Source organism: Notolepis coatsorum (genome assembly GCF_963971535.1).
Source record: "Notolepis coatsorum genome assembly, chromosome: 3".
NCBI classification, from domain to species: domain Eukaryota; kingdom Metazoa; phylum Chordata; class Actinopteri; order Aulopiformes; family Paralepididae; genus Notolepis; species Notolepis coatsorum.
Genome location: NC_140167.1, coordinates 80,212,407 through 80,228,807, shown reverse-complemented (window position 1 = coordinate 80,228,807; position 16,401 = coordinate 80,212,407).

Here is a 16,401-nt window from a genome sequence, read left to right as displayed (position 1 = left end):
CTGCTCTGCAGCTGGACATGCAAGGCGTGTGGTCCCTACACTGCCCGATAGGGTGGGTCCCTACACACCATAGCCCTGTAGTGATATTACTACCACCCAAACCACGCGTGCCTGACTGACCACCGCCGGTCTTCCGGTCGGGGGAGACACTAACGTGATACCCGGCCTGGCGAGAGCGGGGCTGGGGGAACTCACGCTGCGACCTCCTGGGCCTAGAGTTCCCCCGCTGACAACCTTTTTTAGATACAGGGAACCCTGCTCCGTCGACAGACACAACACCAGGCTCACCAAACACAGACGCAGAACGTGTGGTGTGGGAGCCGCTTGACAGCACAGCATTCTCACAGGCAGACCCAGGCCTAGCTAGCAACTAATTCAAAGTATCCTCACCTCATCCATCACAGTCTGGTACGGTTCCACTGACAAACACACCAAACACAAACTCCAACGCATCATCAAGACAGCCTCCAAAATAATTGGCTGTCCCCTCCCCTCTCTGGACTCCATCTACACCTCACGCACAGTCACCCGCTCTGTTAAAATAGTCAACGACCCCTCTCACCCAGCACACCACTTATTCCAGCACATGCCCTCAGGTCGCTACAGGTCCATCCTAACCAGACACACACGCTTCACAAACAGTTTTTTCCCCACAGCAGTCCGAACACTGAACACCCTGGCCCGCCCCCCTTTGCACAGACGGGCAAGCATCTGTCACTGACTGACACTGTTACCGTGACTGTCCTATATGTATTTATGTATATATGTTTTTGACGTTTTTGATGTTTGATGTCTGTTTCATGTTTGATGTAACCAGTGCTCAACATCTGTACTGAAAACAATTACCACCAACCATCATTGTGTGGCATTAAAGTATCTTGTATCTTGTATCTTGTACTGGGTGTCAGCCCCTGTCCCCATGAGAAGCGAAACGTGGGGCCGCTTGCGCTTCACTGAAAGCACGCGGCCCGCAGCCAAAGGGAACAAATCAGAGCCCTGTGTCCCGTAGCGTTGCGGGGGGGAGTAACCGGAGAGCGTGCTAGACACAGCTAGACGGCGGCGGTTTTTTAGGGCGTGCTCATCTAATGTAGCCGATCCCTCGGCCGCCGAGGCTGTTGGCCTTGTGATCACCTGTTTTCTTTGTGCCCAGGGTATCTCAGGCGGGGGAAACATGGCCGCCGGTCAGCTCTCACCTCTGGCTGCGCGGTGTGGGGTCCAGGTCAAATACCGCCCGCGCCCCTGTGGACAGACCAAAAAGTCCCTCTGCGGAGAGGGGAGCCCTGAGGAGGGGAAGTCTTTTCTCCTCCTCAAGGGGAGACTGTTCCAACCAAAGATGCCTGTGAACAAATGTTGACAGCATCCTAGCCCTCCCTGCGGTTATAGCTTGCCGCTGGGTCAAAAGCTGTATAACCTCAAAAACATGCGTGATGTTTTTGACGTCGGCTGGCCCTAAGGCCCCACCACCGACTGCCAATGAGCAGCCAAATGAGCAATGTTATTGGTTGCTGCTAAATTCCGTCCCGCGGCGGTATAAGCTTCATCAGCCCACTCAGCCACCTGCCGGGCCGACTCGCCCTCTGGCGTCGGCTTCCGGGTGGGATACCATTCAACCATGCCAGGGCAAAGGACCGATGCTACCTGGCCCTCTAAGCACGGCACACCTGCCTTGCGCCCTGTCGTCAGCCCATCCACCCGTATAAAGGGTAAATAAGCCTCAGCAAAACCCCCCACATTAGACACCGATTGACCTTCAGCAATGAAACGGTTAAGAGGAGGGAAGAGTGGCGACAACCCCGTCGGGGCACATGGGGAACGGCGTCCCAACATTGTAGCATTAGCATTAGCTGCATGCTCTAGGATACTTGGAAAAACACCCAAAAGAGAGTCATGACGACCATGTTTTCCCAAATATCCTGCCCCCCGCTCCAATACATCACTCGGTTGTCTCACGAGACAACGAGCAGTATTACCCATGCTAGTATCAATGCCTGATAGCGCAGGCCCTACCTGTGCACGACTTAGTTTGACTGCTATTGGCATTCAATGCCATAGGTGAACCGCTAGACTCGCCTGACCAAAAAAACTGCACCCGGAGTGAATTAAACGTATCACCGGGTGTGAAAAAAAGGTTTCGAAGGGTGGGCGATACTGCCACCTATCGGGATGTGGCCTGTATTGCACTCTAGCAATCTCAGAGTGGTTCCCTATGGTAACCCAGAGGTCCATGTGAGAGAAATGAATACAAATATTGAATAAAAGAAATAACGATGAAAACCCGACTATACTCGGGTCTGGCACTGAACGGTTTGCGAGTTAACCCGACTTTCCTCGGGTCCGGCGCTGATTGAGTTAAAGAAAGTTGATTTAATAAGAAAAAATACTCATTTAATCAGATTAATCACTTTATTCAAATTGAGGATTTAGTTTGAGGATAAAAAAATATATATTTTAAATATTTTTTTTTATATTATGTCATAAAATATGAAGATACTTCAATAGAAGCTTCGAATGTTAAAAAATTACATTCGGTACAACCCTACTATTTCCAAATCAAAGGTATATAATAGGCATTATGTTTCATCATGAAGCCATCAAAGGGGGGGGGGGGGGGGGTCGTTTTGTGATGCACTGATCGTCAGCAACGCCATACGCTTTGGAGTACGTGACATATGTGAAATCATTGTATGATCAAAGTAGGATTGATGTCATATAGCCTTACATTTGCTAGGAGGTATTCCAAAATGAATATTCCAATGGTCTGATCCTGATTTCCAGTATTGATGTCCATCGGGTCCCTGACATGAAATGGGACAAACTACGCTGGACGTTGGACATGTTTTGGCCTAGGAAGCACCTTTATCGACTGGGTCAGGGTTCTTTACAACTCACGGATGGCTGCGGTCTTGACTAACAGACTTAGGTCTAGCAACTTTCCCCTCCAACGGGGGAACCCCCAGGGGGACCCTCTTAGCCCTTTGCTTTTTGACATAGCCATAGAACCACTTGCTCAGTATAAAGCAGTCGGCCATGATCTCAGGCATCAGGGTCGGTGAAAGGGAGCACAAAATTACCCTTCACGCAGACAACGTACTAATCTTCATATCCAAACCTGACTCTTCTATTCCCTGTCTAACCCGGATGATTTCCACATTTGGAACCTTCTCGGGGTACAAAATTAACTTCACCAAATCCGAAGCAAGGCCACTTGGGACGCTGAAATCCATTCCGATCCTGCCCGAGCCCTTCCAATTTCGCTGGTCACCCTCCGGTTTTGTATACCTAGGAGTGTTTATAACACCCACTTTTGATAAACTATTCAAGGCCAACTTCCCCCCTCTCTTAGACACTATAAGGGCAGACTTTTAATTAGATGGGCCCCCTTACCAATCTCCTGGTTTAAGCTCTAGTTAAGATGAATGTACTCACGGCCTAGACTGTTATCCTCTGTAACATTTTATAATAACACTCAGTTATAAGACTTTTATAAGGTATTTGTAGATAATGAACTAATCATGAACAAATCATTTGTTGAACATGAACAAATAAATGGAGGTACAGTATAGTCGTTTTTTCATATCCATTTTTCAAAGCATCTACAAATATGTTACTACACATTAAACAACATTATTTAATGATGAACAAATCAAGTACAAACAATGTTGACAATGAGTTATAAATAATGTAGAACTAATTTGTAAATGTTATACAAATATAGTTATAAATGATTTAATAATAATTTACGAATGTATATAAATGGTTTGTTCATGATTAGTTCATTATCTACAAATACCTTATAAAGGTCTTATAACTGAGTGTTATTATAAAGTGTTACCATTTATCAAAGACTTTAAGTCTGTTAATGGGGGGAGGCCCAGGGGATTGATGGACTCCCATCAGAATTTTATAAGGCTTTTTGGACTGAGGCTATGGTTACACTTACAACGTTTCATTTTTGAATTATTTAGTAATTATGTCCAAGTTAAAAGGCAACGCCGTTTTGGCAGGCAATTTCGTTTTTCCTAGCGGCAACGCTCAAAGGGGGTTTTCATTTGCAAAACTCCCCTGCAACGGTGCCATGTAATATGCGCAAGCCAGATACGGAGCCGTTCACGCCCAATGCCCATGCGCAGTAGACACAGACGTCCGCATGCCCTTGATATGACAGATGATGATATCACAGAACGCTGCTAGAACAAGACGTAAATATTATTGCTCACGATGTAAAATACGCTAGTGAGCAGGGGAGGCACTAGTGAGCAACGCATGGAGGACAACCCTTCACTTTCAAACATTCTATCGGCTATTAATAAGATGAACAGCGGCATGAACGAACGATTCGCCAAACTGGAGATACCTTTCCCCCCTTTTCTTTATATTACCAGCGGGGGGAAAAAGAGTAAATAAATAAGAATAAAGTCCAATTATGATGACTCCTAATATCAGGGAGTCCGGGGTGATAATCTGATGCACGCGTAAAAAGACGCTCGCCTGACATATCTGCATGTAACTCGAGAACCGATGAACTTTTTTGTCGAGTCAGATGGCATTCGAACGGCAACATAGCGCTTTAATTCTGTAATTTATATGTTCGGCGAGAAATGCAGCCCTGAGCCTTCAGACGCTGTGAAACTGAAACTGATATTTTCATGAATTTATAAACCCCGGACAGGGCGTGTTTTTTTTTTTCTCTATTCCTTCGTTTGGGGAAGTATGGGATGTGTTTATGTGTGTTATTGTGCTCTCTTACATTGTTCATGATGTCCTATTTCACTCTATAAAGTCCGATTATGATGACTCCTAATATAAACCATATACGGGATGGTAATATCACTTTAGCCAGCTGGAATGTCCGAGCGTTAAATACTCTTGTTAAACCTAACCAATAAAAGGTAATATGTCTCAGAACATTGGCTTGCAGTTGCATTATTGCAAACTAAAGAAATGTTAATTCAAGAAGTTTAAAAGAAGTTTAGCCTATTCAATTGTTTGAAGCCTCTCTCCCCAACGACACGGACACAGGTCGGGGCGTTTATTATCTTGGGATCATCATCACAACTCCTCGTCCCTCTCACACCATGAGAACTATATTTATTGAATGAACACAGTACAAATGCAACGGTTACTTACAATACAAAGGCGCTTATTATATGTCCTTTTATCGCGCTGTATATGACAGCGTGAGCTCACGCTAGGGCTGACCTTCGAATTTTCTTTTGCCAATCGAAGCTTCGGGGGCCGAGCTTCGATTTTAATTCGAAGCTTCGAATAAAAAATAATTAATTCATTTTTTTTCTTTTTTTATATATATATATATATATATTTTATCTTATGTTGTGGGACTTGTACAGCACTTTGGTAAACGTTGTTGTTTTTAAATGTGCTCTATAAATAAAGTGGATTGGATTAATGAATTAAGTAGCCCCTTTCGTGACTGTGACGCAGCCAACACGGCTGTGTGATTTAATTCAAGGTGGATCGCTGTTGTCGTTTGAACAACTTCAGATTTCATGGGAACTACCAATCCCCCAAATCAAGAATGTTTAAGATGAATGAAGTAAGATTTTGATTATTTGAAATATGGCCTGTGTAGACTAAACTATGCACAGAATTATGTCAGTCTACAAGGTCCGGCAATGTAGACCTTGTAGACTTCACTACAGACCAATTATCAGTGAATGTTCGATCATGCATTTTTAAGAAGGGCTACTTCCACAAAAAAACAAAGAACTCACCAAAACATCTCAGTAGCACCTTATCTAAATGTTCTATTTCATATTATGGAGATTCATATTTATTTATGTATTGCATGCATTTCTACATTTTATTTCCTATTTTGTTTATTCATCCCAGTATCTTTCTTTCTTATGTGTGGAATTCTACAAGGCATTTACATTCACATTTACATTTAGTCATTTAGCTGACGCTTTTATCCAAAGCGACTTACAAGTTCTGTACGACAGGTCATCAGGAAGGATACAACTCTATCAGCTGAGTAACAATATTCATCAAAGTGTTGCGTGTTACAGTGTAGGTTAGTTTATTAGGACAAGTGCATGACAGTAAGGTTAGTTAGGGTTCGATTTTTTTTTTTTTTTTTCAGATAATGGTTGAAGAAGTGCGACTTTAGTCGACGGCGAAACATTGGACAGGATTCGGCTGTCCTAACTGGGGTGGGTAGTTCATTCCACCATTTTGGGGCAAGGACTGAGAATAGGCGTGTAGGTGGTGTATATGTGTTTGAGGATGATATCCTTCAAACAGGCAATAGTGATGATATAATTTGGGCAGTGCTGAGCTGGGTTACTTTCCTCCAGTGTATTTGTCCCCCGGCCCCACCCAATGGCCCCATGCACACACACACACAGAAATAAAAAAAAATAAAATAAAAAAAATTTGAATTTTCTTTTTCTTTTTTTTTATATATATGTTTTTTTTTAAACTTCGATTTTTTTTTAATGTTCGAAGCTTGTGCCATCGAACGAAGCTTCGAAGCTTCGAAGTATTTAAGACAGCCCTAGCCCACGCACCTGCGTATTGTTATACACACGCGCGCTCTGTGCTCTCTCTCTCTCTGTCTGGCTTGTGCACGCGACAAATACCTCCCGCGCATACAGGAGACAAACGGCGTCTAACCTGACTGCATAAACGCAACGTTCAGAAAAGTGAAATGAAACTAAATCGTTTTGGCTTTAATTTAACTGCAGCCTGAGATTGGTGATGACGTCACTGACGTTTTTAATGAGTGTTTTAAGGATTCGTATCTGCCCCAGAGCTGCAGGAGAGCAGTACTGACTTTGTTACCAAAAAGGGGGACTTACAGCGCATAGTTAACTGGCTTCCGGTCAGCATTCTATGCACCGATTATAAATTGATTTCAAGAGTCGTGTCCAACAGGCTGAAGAAGGTGATAGATCAGGTCATTCACCGGACCCAAACGTACTGTGTGCCCGGCAGGGCCATTATTGACAATGTGTCATTAGTTGGAGATGTTTTGGAAGTCTCTGGTTCATTAGGTGTTGATGCTGGTCTGGTTTCATTAGACCAGGAAAAGGCGTTTATGGAAATGTTTGGTCTCAACCCTGAGTTTATCGCTAAGATTAAGGCTCTGTATGAGGACATTGAGAGTGTATTTATTTTCTTTGTATCTACTTTTTCTCCCATTTTCTATTTTTCTCCCATCCCAATTTTGTATCGTCCAATTCTACCCTCCCCTGTCTCAAATGCTGTTAGACCATGCCTCCCACGAGCCGGCTGTAATGTGGACGAAGCCATACATTGCACGTGTCCCCTCCGGTACTCGAGGTAGCAGCCGTTGCATCTTTCCACCTGCACAGCGCGATCTTTCAGCGTCGGGGGTCTGCGTTTGGAGGGCATGCCGCCCCCGTCGCTTCCTGATTCTACTGCGCAGGCGCACCAACCGACCTGTAGGAGTCGCTGTCCACAACGTCCGATCCCCACCCATCAGCTTCCCACCCCCTAATACTGCCAAATGTATTAGTATGAACGACCAGCCAAGCTGATAGCAATGTGGAGAGCTGGGCTCGAACCCAGCGTCTCCTGCATTGGTGGTGAGCGCCTTGCCCACTGCACCACCTAGCCGCCCTGACATCGAGAGTGTCAAGTTTAATGGTGTTTTGTGTAAGCCATTCAAAGCATGTAGAGGTGTGCGTCAAGGATGCGCATTGTCTGGGATGTTGTACGCGCTCTCAATTGAACCCATGTTGCGCAATATTCGGTCACATGTTAATGGTCTGCTTCTCCCTGATGTTGACACAAATGTTGTTTTATCTGCCTATGCGGATGATATTGTAATTTTTGTAAGAAAACAACATGATGTAGATTGGATTGGGGAAATTGTGAAGAGGTTTGGTAGACTCTCTGCTGCCAAAGTGAATTGGGCGAAAAGTGAAGCTCTGGCAGTGGGAAAGTGGTCCGCAGGGCTCCCTAAGCTGCCAGGAGGGATGCAGTGGAAGAGAGGTGGGTTCAAGTACCTTTGGGTGTTTTTAGGTGATGACCAGACCACCATGAAAAACTGGGAGAGTGGTAGAGAAGGTGGAAGGAAGACTGGCAAAATGGAAATGGTTGCTACCAAGAAATGTGTATAGAGGGAGGGTTTTAATCATTAACAATTTGGCAGCCTCTCTACCCTCTGGCACAAACTTGCATGTATGGAGCCCCCTGCTGGTCTGTTAAAAAGAATACAAGCTATTTTAGTAAATTTCCTTTGGGACGGGTTACACTGGGTACCACAAAGTGTACTATACCTACCAAAGGAGAAAGGAGGGCAGGGGTTAGTGCATTTAGAGAGCAGAGTGGCCGTTTCTAGACTCAAATGCATACAACGTTACCGCACAGGAAGTGATGATGTGTTGTGGAGACCTCTTATGAGCCATATTTTAAAGAGTGTACATGGGTTAGGTTTAGATGCATCTTTGTTTTTAACTGACTGTATGTAAAAAAATGTGGACGTTAATTTATTGTCACCTTTTTTATAAAGGACTGTTTAGAGCCTGGACTCTTTTTAAATGGTGCAGGATGGAGCCGACAACGTCACTGTTTTGGCTCCTGGAGGAACCTTTAATCCAGGGGGCCAGGTTGGACATTCAAGGCAACAGCAGGCCTGGCCTACAACAGAGACTGTGCTCAGCTGAGACTGTGAAGCTGAAACACATAGTGGATGTGGCAGGCTTCACGATACAGAGGCAGTGTCTTCAATACTGGGCTTGAGGTCAAGCCGGCACACCAGAGACATCCTGAATGCTTGGCTAAAGAAACTCACGAGCGAGGAGATGGACATATTGAGGACTATGCTTTGGGGACTGAGGTGTCTTGATAAGAGGGATCATTTCCCTCAGCTGGGTCTTGAAGTGGAGTTGACCGGCTTGACAGGGCCTTTTATTTTGTAAACGGAAAAATGCTGTATAAATATTGTGTTGTTGCCTTAACTCATTCTGCGCCGTTCACGCATATATACGTGTTGGTCCGCTAATCGAATAACGCCAACCACGTATATATACGTTATTGAATCGTTATTTCTTTTATTCGCTATTTCCATTCATAAACATGCAGGCAGCTGTGTGTTATCACTGGGGATGGATCTGAGATCGCAAAAGTCCAATACCGCCGCCTTGCACCCGCTATTGCACTCCATTTGAAACGATGTGGCTTGTTGTCTGGGCCGAGCTGCGGCGTGCGGACGGGGTCTAAATACTCGGGCAAGACAAGCGGTTATAACGGATGCATCGACGAGGGTCACCCCCCCCCCCCCCCCCCCCCGTTCATGTTCAATGCTGGATTACATTGGAAACACGATCATGATCAATACTTGGAATGGCGATCAGATAATTGGATTATTCTTTTTGCAGTACATCAGAGACAAGGTAAGGGCTATATGTTATCAATCTTGTGTTGATCCGATAATTCTTTCCCCGTGATCGGAGCGTGTGTCTGTGGTGTGTGTGTGTGGCGTGTTCCGTTGGTTGCGATCAAAGCACGGAGGGGCGGCTCCCCCCCCCCCCCCCCTTTCATGCATCCATGATGAAACATAATACCGATAATCTAGCGTTGATTTCAGATTGATTATTGATCCAGTCGAGGAATGGCACGATTTATAGTGAAATGCAGTAAAACGCTGTTTGGCGGAGTTTCCTGGGATTACACAGAATTATTCTAAAACTATACTCATATTCACCACGGCAGGGGTGTAAAAAGTACCCAGAAATTATACTTAAGTGAAAGTATGGGTACCGTCTCAAAATCTTACTCAAGTAAAAGTCAGAGTATCTGGCTAAAAACACACTTGAGTAAAAGTCTAAAAGTTTCTACTGTTAAATGTACTTAAGTAGCCTACTCAAAAGTAAAAGTAAAAACCTTTTTTCTGACTGTCTATTCTTCTGATAGCAGGTGTTTAATAGAAAATCCCTGCTTTCTAGTCTTGCACAAGGACCAATCAGTTTTTAAATAAAGTGCGGCCGCAGGATTAACGTTAACATTAGTTCGGCCAGATAAACAAATATACTAATTAAAATGGTTGCACCTGCGAGATTTGTACTTTGTACTTTGTAGGTCTGCATTTTAAATGTAAGGAGTAAAAAGTATGTTTTTTTCCTCTGAAATGTAACTGAGTAAAAGTACAAGTATACAAACCTAATAATACTTGAGTAAAGTACAAATCCCCCAAAACAGTACTTAAGTATTGTAACAAAGTACAATTACTCAAGTACTTTACACCCCTGCACCACGGTATAAAACGGGAATGTATTGATGAAAAAATTATCCGTTTTTTGCATCTTGACCATAAGAAACTCAATGACAATCGACTATATCATTAGATCCATAGCTATAATATTTAATATAGTTTTAGCACTACAAACACCGGCATGTACTCCCATTTCATTACAGCTCTGGCACACACGGCCATACGCCCATAGCGACCTCTGGCGTCCAATGAGTTAAATAAAAGGATGCTGAATGGGAGAAAGGACAATGTATGGAGAGAAATATTTGATATAGCAGTTGACTGTAAGCCAGTGTGGAGGGTGCTTTATAAAGCCCCACTGAACAAAAGGTCAGGTGACCTGCAGTGGAGTTGACTGACAGTCAACAGTTTTGTCGCAAAAATTTACTGCAGGTGCTTTTTGGTGTTTTACAAGAGATTTTCCTGACATGTAATGAAATTTGGTCAGTTAAGAGTTTTGTGTTTGGAGCTGGGTACAGGAAAATGGCAACTTCTGAACTTTGTAGTGGGACAAGCCAAGTTGATCATATACAAAACTAGGAAAAGCTATATGGAAAATGGTTCAGGGGCAGAGTTAATTCCTCTGTTCTTTGCGCTGGTGAAAGCAAGAATCCGAGTGGATTTTAGATTTTTTCTTCTGATGAAGTATGTGGAAGAATTTGTTTCAAGGTGTATAATGAAGCCATTTGTGCAGTCATTGAGGAGGAACTGGCCTTTAATTCAATTTTTGCTTAGTTTTTGATGCTGTAGAGTCTGTGATGTTTTGTTCTTGTTGATTGTGAGATATATGTATTGATATGAATATTTATTGGTAAATAAAGGTGTTTTAAAAAATATATAAAAAAAAATCTCCCTCTCTCTCTCTCTCTCTCTCTCTCTCTCTCTCTCTCTCTCTCTCTCTCTCTGCAGGACCTCCTCCCTCTATCAGAAGGAGATCTGTTGGAGCTCGGAGTAGAGAACCACCTTCACCGGCTGCACATCCTCACCTCCCTGCGCCTCCTTGAGGAGAGAGAAAGGAGAGGTACACACACAGAGACACACACACACACACACACACACACACACACACACACACACACACACAGACACACACAGACACACACACACACACACACACACACACACACACACACACACACACACACACACACACACACACACACACACACACACAGAGACACACACACACACACACAGACACACACACACACACACACACACACACACACACACACACACACACACACACACACACACAGAGACACACACAGAGAGACACACACAGACACAGACACACACAGATAGACACACTCCTGATGAGCAGGTTGGCACCTTGCATGGTCGCCCCCGCTGTCGTGTGTGAATGTGTGAAATGTCAGGAACAAAATTGTAAAACACTTTGGATAAGCCATTTACACGCACGCACGCACACACATACACACACACACACACACACACACACACACACACACACACACACACACACACACACACACACACACACACACACACAGACAGACACTGTGTGTGTGTGTGTGTGTGTGTGTGTGTGTGTGTGTGTGTGTGTGTGTGTGTGTGTGTGTGTGTGTGTGTGTGTGTGTGTGTGTGTGTGTGTGTGTGTGTGTGTGTGTGACAGGTCTCAGCCAGTTTCCCTGGCCTTGCAGGGAGAGTCCTCAGTGTTGCTATGACAACTAAGTACTCTAGATGTCTTGGATGAGATGAGTTTAGGGGCCGGTCTGAAGATTTATTATATTCTAGATTAAATTAGATGTGTTTCATTAAAAGGTCTGACATTTCACTGTGGACTCGCTGCGGAGGTCTCTGCCACCCTCACAGCTGCTTCTCCCCGGCCTCCAAGACAAGAGCCTTGTCTTTCATTCAGGTCTAACAGCTAACAGAGTTTGTGCAGCGTTCAGTAGTTAAAAGTCTATCAGGTCTAACAGCTCTCACTGCTTTGCGCAGACTCTCCAGGTGTGTGTTTTATGTGTCCACACTGATACACTTTTTGTGGGTTTGTAGCTGTTTCTTCCCATCACGTGGTGTCTGGCCATTCGTTTTGTAGTGTTTGATAAGGCTTTTGAGAAGTACAAAGCTGATCCTAAACAAAAAAAAACGAAATCACACACATGCAATTTGAATTATGAATATAGAATACCGTCATACACAGGGAAGCAAAGAATGAAATCTAAATCACAGGAAGGTAAAAAACAATACATTTGGGGCAATAACGTTTGACAACGTGAGATATAAACAGTGTGATACAGCGGCTGGGTAATGAAATTCCAAAGCCCGTCGAAAGCCCTGGTTCTCCTCTCCTCATGACTACAAACAAAATGGCGGCACGCATTACCTAGCATCTATTCGCCTAGATTTCCAAAACTCCTATTTCACTAATAACACTAACCTATTGGTAAACATATAATATACACGTTGCTGCTGTTTTTACAGGGTTAGGGTCTTTACTCTTGGCTACATTGGAAGAAAAAAAAACGCAACATTAATTCATACAGTCTGTAGAGATGGATTTATGGCATGATGTCATTTGCGGTCCCTGGGAAATTTGCTAGGTTAAATGCGGTGACACTGTACCAAACACAAACATAAAATAATTAAGTTAACTTACCCATAAAGAAAGCAGAACGTTGCACGACAGACAACGGTGTCGAGAATCTTCGTCATCTGAAGAACTCTCCGGTGCAGACAGAGTCATCGACTCGATTAACAACGTCCAATATGTACTCGTTCATTATATCTGATGCATCAATTGCTGTTCCTGATGCAGATAATTTGTTGAGTGCAGCTGCCAAAGTTTGTGCATCCATCGTGACGAGAATGAAATTAATGAAAATTGTAAACAAGCCCATGTGCTCATTGTATTTATGGGCGTCACTCGAAACTCTTGAGGCACTAGCCTTCATTCAAATGTAAAATTAACTCTTCCCCACCGCAAGAAGGAAATAGGCTCAGAACAGCATGACTTTAAACAAAGTAATGTTACCTTTATAGATACTATAACTGTTAGCTTTTATAGTAAACATGTTCTTAAACATTCAAACTGTGATAATATGAAAAAAACTAAAAACACCCCAAAAAAGAAAATATTTGTTTTGCTCTCACACGAAATGCCGCGGGACGAATACTGGTCGATAGCACTTGGCCCACATTCACATATTAGTATAGTAGGAAGAGTCGACGGCGAAAGATTGTTCGGCTGTCCTAACTGTGGTGGGAAGTTCATTCCACCATTGTGGAGCGAGGACAGAGAATAGGCGGCTTCTCTTTGATGACCCTCCCGGAGCTCGGATAGGAGTGGGTCTGAGGTGGCCAGAAGATGTATAGCGGAGGGGTCTTCAGGGTGTGTAGTTAGAGACCATTGACCGCAGGTAGGCAGGGGCCGTTCCCTTTGTTGCATGATATGCCAGGTCGAGGACCTTGAAGCGGATTCGTGCGGCAATAGGGAGCCAGTGCAGGTCCCAAAGAAGGGGGGTAACATGGGCTGACTTTGGTAGGTTGGAGATCAGATGGGTGGCTGCGTTCTGAATGAGTTGAAGAGGCTTGGTGGCGGTGGCTGGTAAACCAGCAAGCAGTGCATTGCAATAGTCGAGGCGAGACATGACTGTTGATTGGACAAGGAGTTGAGTGGCTTATTTTGTCAGGAAGGTGTGGATCCTTCTGACATTGCTCAGGAGGAATCTGTAGATTCTGGTCGTCGCAGCGATGTGAGCGGAGAAGTTCAGCCGATCGTCAAGGACTACACCAAGGTTCTTGGCGGTCGGGGACGAGGCCACGGCTACATTTTCCACTGTGATGGAAAGGTCGGTCAGCGGGGTGGATTTGGCAGACAGGTGAAGCAATTCTGTTTTGCTTAGGTTCAGTTTGAGGAGGTTGGTTGTCATCCAGGCGGAGATGTCAGACAGACAAGCCGAGATTCGCTCAGAGACATGGATATCTGAGGGAGGAAAGGAGAGGAAGAGTTGAGTATCATCGGCATAGCAATGATACAAGAAGGCATGAGCAGTGATAATGTTACCCAGAGATTTGGTGTAGAGGGAGAAGAGGAGGGGTCCAAGGACTGAGCCTTGGGGGACACCAGTCCGAAGGGGGCGGGGGGCCGACACAGTCCCTCTCCATGATACTTGGTATCAGCGATCATTGAGGTAGAATGTCAGCCAAGCCAGTCCAGAGCCTGCCACTCCCATTCCTGCGAGGGATGCGAGGAGGATCTGATGGTTTACTGTGTCGAAGGCTGCCGACAGGTCCAGGAGAATCAGGACAGAGGAGAGGCCCTTTGCTTTTGCTAGGTGAAGAGCCTCTGTGACCGCTATGAGGGCTGTGTCTGTGGAGTTGGGTAGGCGGGGTGGGGGGACTGGCAGAAATAGGGAGCAGCTGGCCTAGCTTAGAACAAGGACTGGCAGCAGTAGGGAGCTAGCCTAGCTCTGTCAAAATGTAAGAAATACAACTTCCAACAACTCCCTAACTGACGCACAGAGATGAAACTGACATCAATCTTCTCGTCTGAAGTGTATTTCCCAAAATGTGTTCCTTTGACTTCCACAAACCCTGACTTTACCTTGTCAGTAGGGTGACCAAATCCATATGATCCAAATGCAGGACAGCGTGTCGATTTTGCGGGACATTTGTTGAAATTGCGGGACAGTAATGAATATGTATACAATAATCATGTTAACATAATGTATTCATTTTGATCAAAATATAAGCATATAATGTATTAAAAACACAATAGTGTTGTGTATTAATTGCTTATTATACTCATAATCACTGTATAGAAGAATATCACAATCCAACATGCTGTTAAATTATACCGACTCCTAGCGGTTATATGGCTATAGAGTTAAGATACATGAACCCTGTGATCTCTCTTGTAATGTGATACTGAAGTGCATACATGTATTACATTGTCTACACTGGTAGTGGCTTCTTTGATTCTAAACCTGTGCAGAACACTACAAACATTTCATTTTTCATTCAATGATAATCTGACAAAATTGTACAATTATTAAAATGATAATACTTTTAATACTTTTTTTTATCATTATACATTAAAAAATGTTAAACTTTAATTAACAGGTTAAATGTAAATGGGTATATACAGGATGAATATAATAACATGAGCATTAGTAGGCCTGTGTTATGGCCTAGAGTGTTACTAATGAAAACAGGTGAGGGGGGGGGGGGGGGGAGCGAGCAAGAGCATATGTATTGTATTGTATTTATTATGGGTATATCTTTTAATCTACATTTATTTTGATTTAAGTACTGGACTGTCATTATTATGTCGATCATAGTCCTGTGATTTATTGTGGATTTCTACTGTTAATGTATTGTGTGTCTGGTTTTATGTAAAAAAAAAAGGGTAAATAAAAAACATTTGTTAAAAAAAAACGAATGAAAACAGCAGTGAACAACAGGAAACAACTATATATACAAAATATATCCTATGGGGAACAATAGGCTATAGGCTAAGCAAATGGCTCTAACACTATGCCCTTCGCATTGCACGATTTGCGTCTCGAACATAGAAATGTGCCTCTGAAAGTTTCAGCACCATGGAGAGCACCATTAGTGCTTGAGGAATTTATATTTATTACTGGACCGTGCAGCTTCCAGTAGAGCCTTCTGACCAAGAGCATATTTATAAAAAGCTGAACATGTGAGAGAGAAATTAGATTAGTTTGACTTGTATTTCTCTCTTCACGAGCTCCACGCTGCATCTATTTCTCTGGTCGGTCATGAGGGAGAACAACCTCTCTACGAACGCATTCGTGACCGGGATGCTCAGGAAGAATGAAGCCAGCTGGGTCAGGTTGGGGGTCTGGATGTCCTTCAACAGCAGCCCCCACTTCACTCCAACAGTCGCCTCCATCTCCACCACTTCCTTCTGACGTGGAACGATTAAACAAAACTCCTCGAGAGCGCATCCATGTCTAACAATAAGCGCTTCAGCTGTAGCGCACAGGTCAGTGAACAGACACATGACAGAAAGAGCCTTCAGATAATTCTCATTGGAGAAATCGAACCACTTCTCGAGGTAGACGATGGCAGACCTGTAGAACGATGTGAAGTCTGCTCTTGTCTTTGTCGCTCTCGCATCTGGGAAGTGGCGGAGAAGGACACTGGCCTCTGTTCTAAAGAAGGAACCCGGA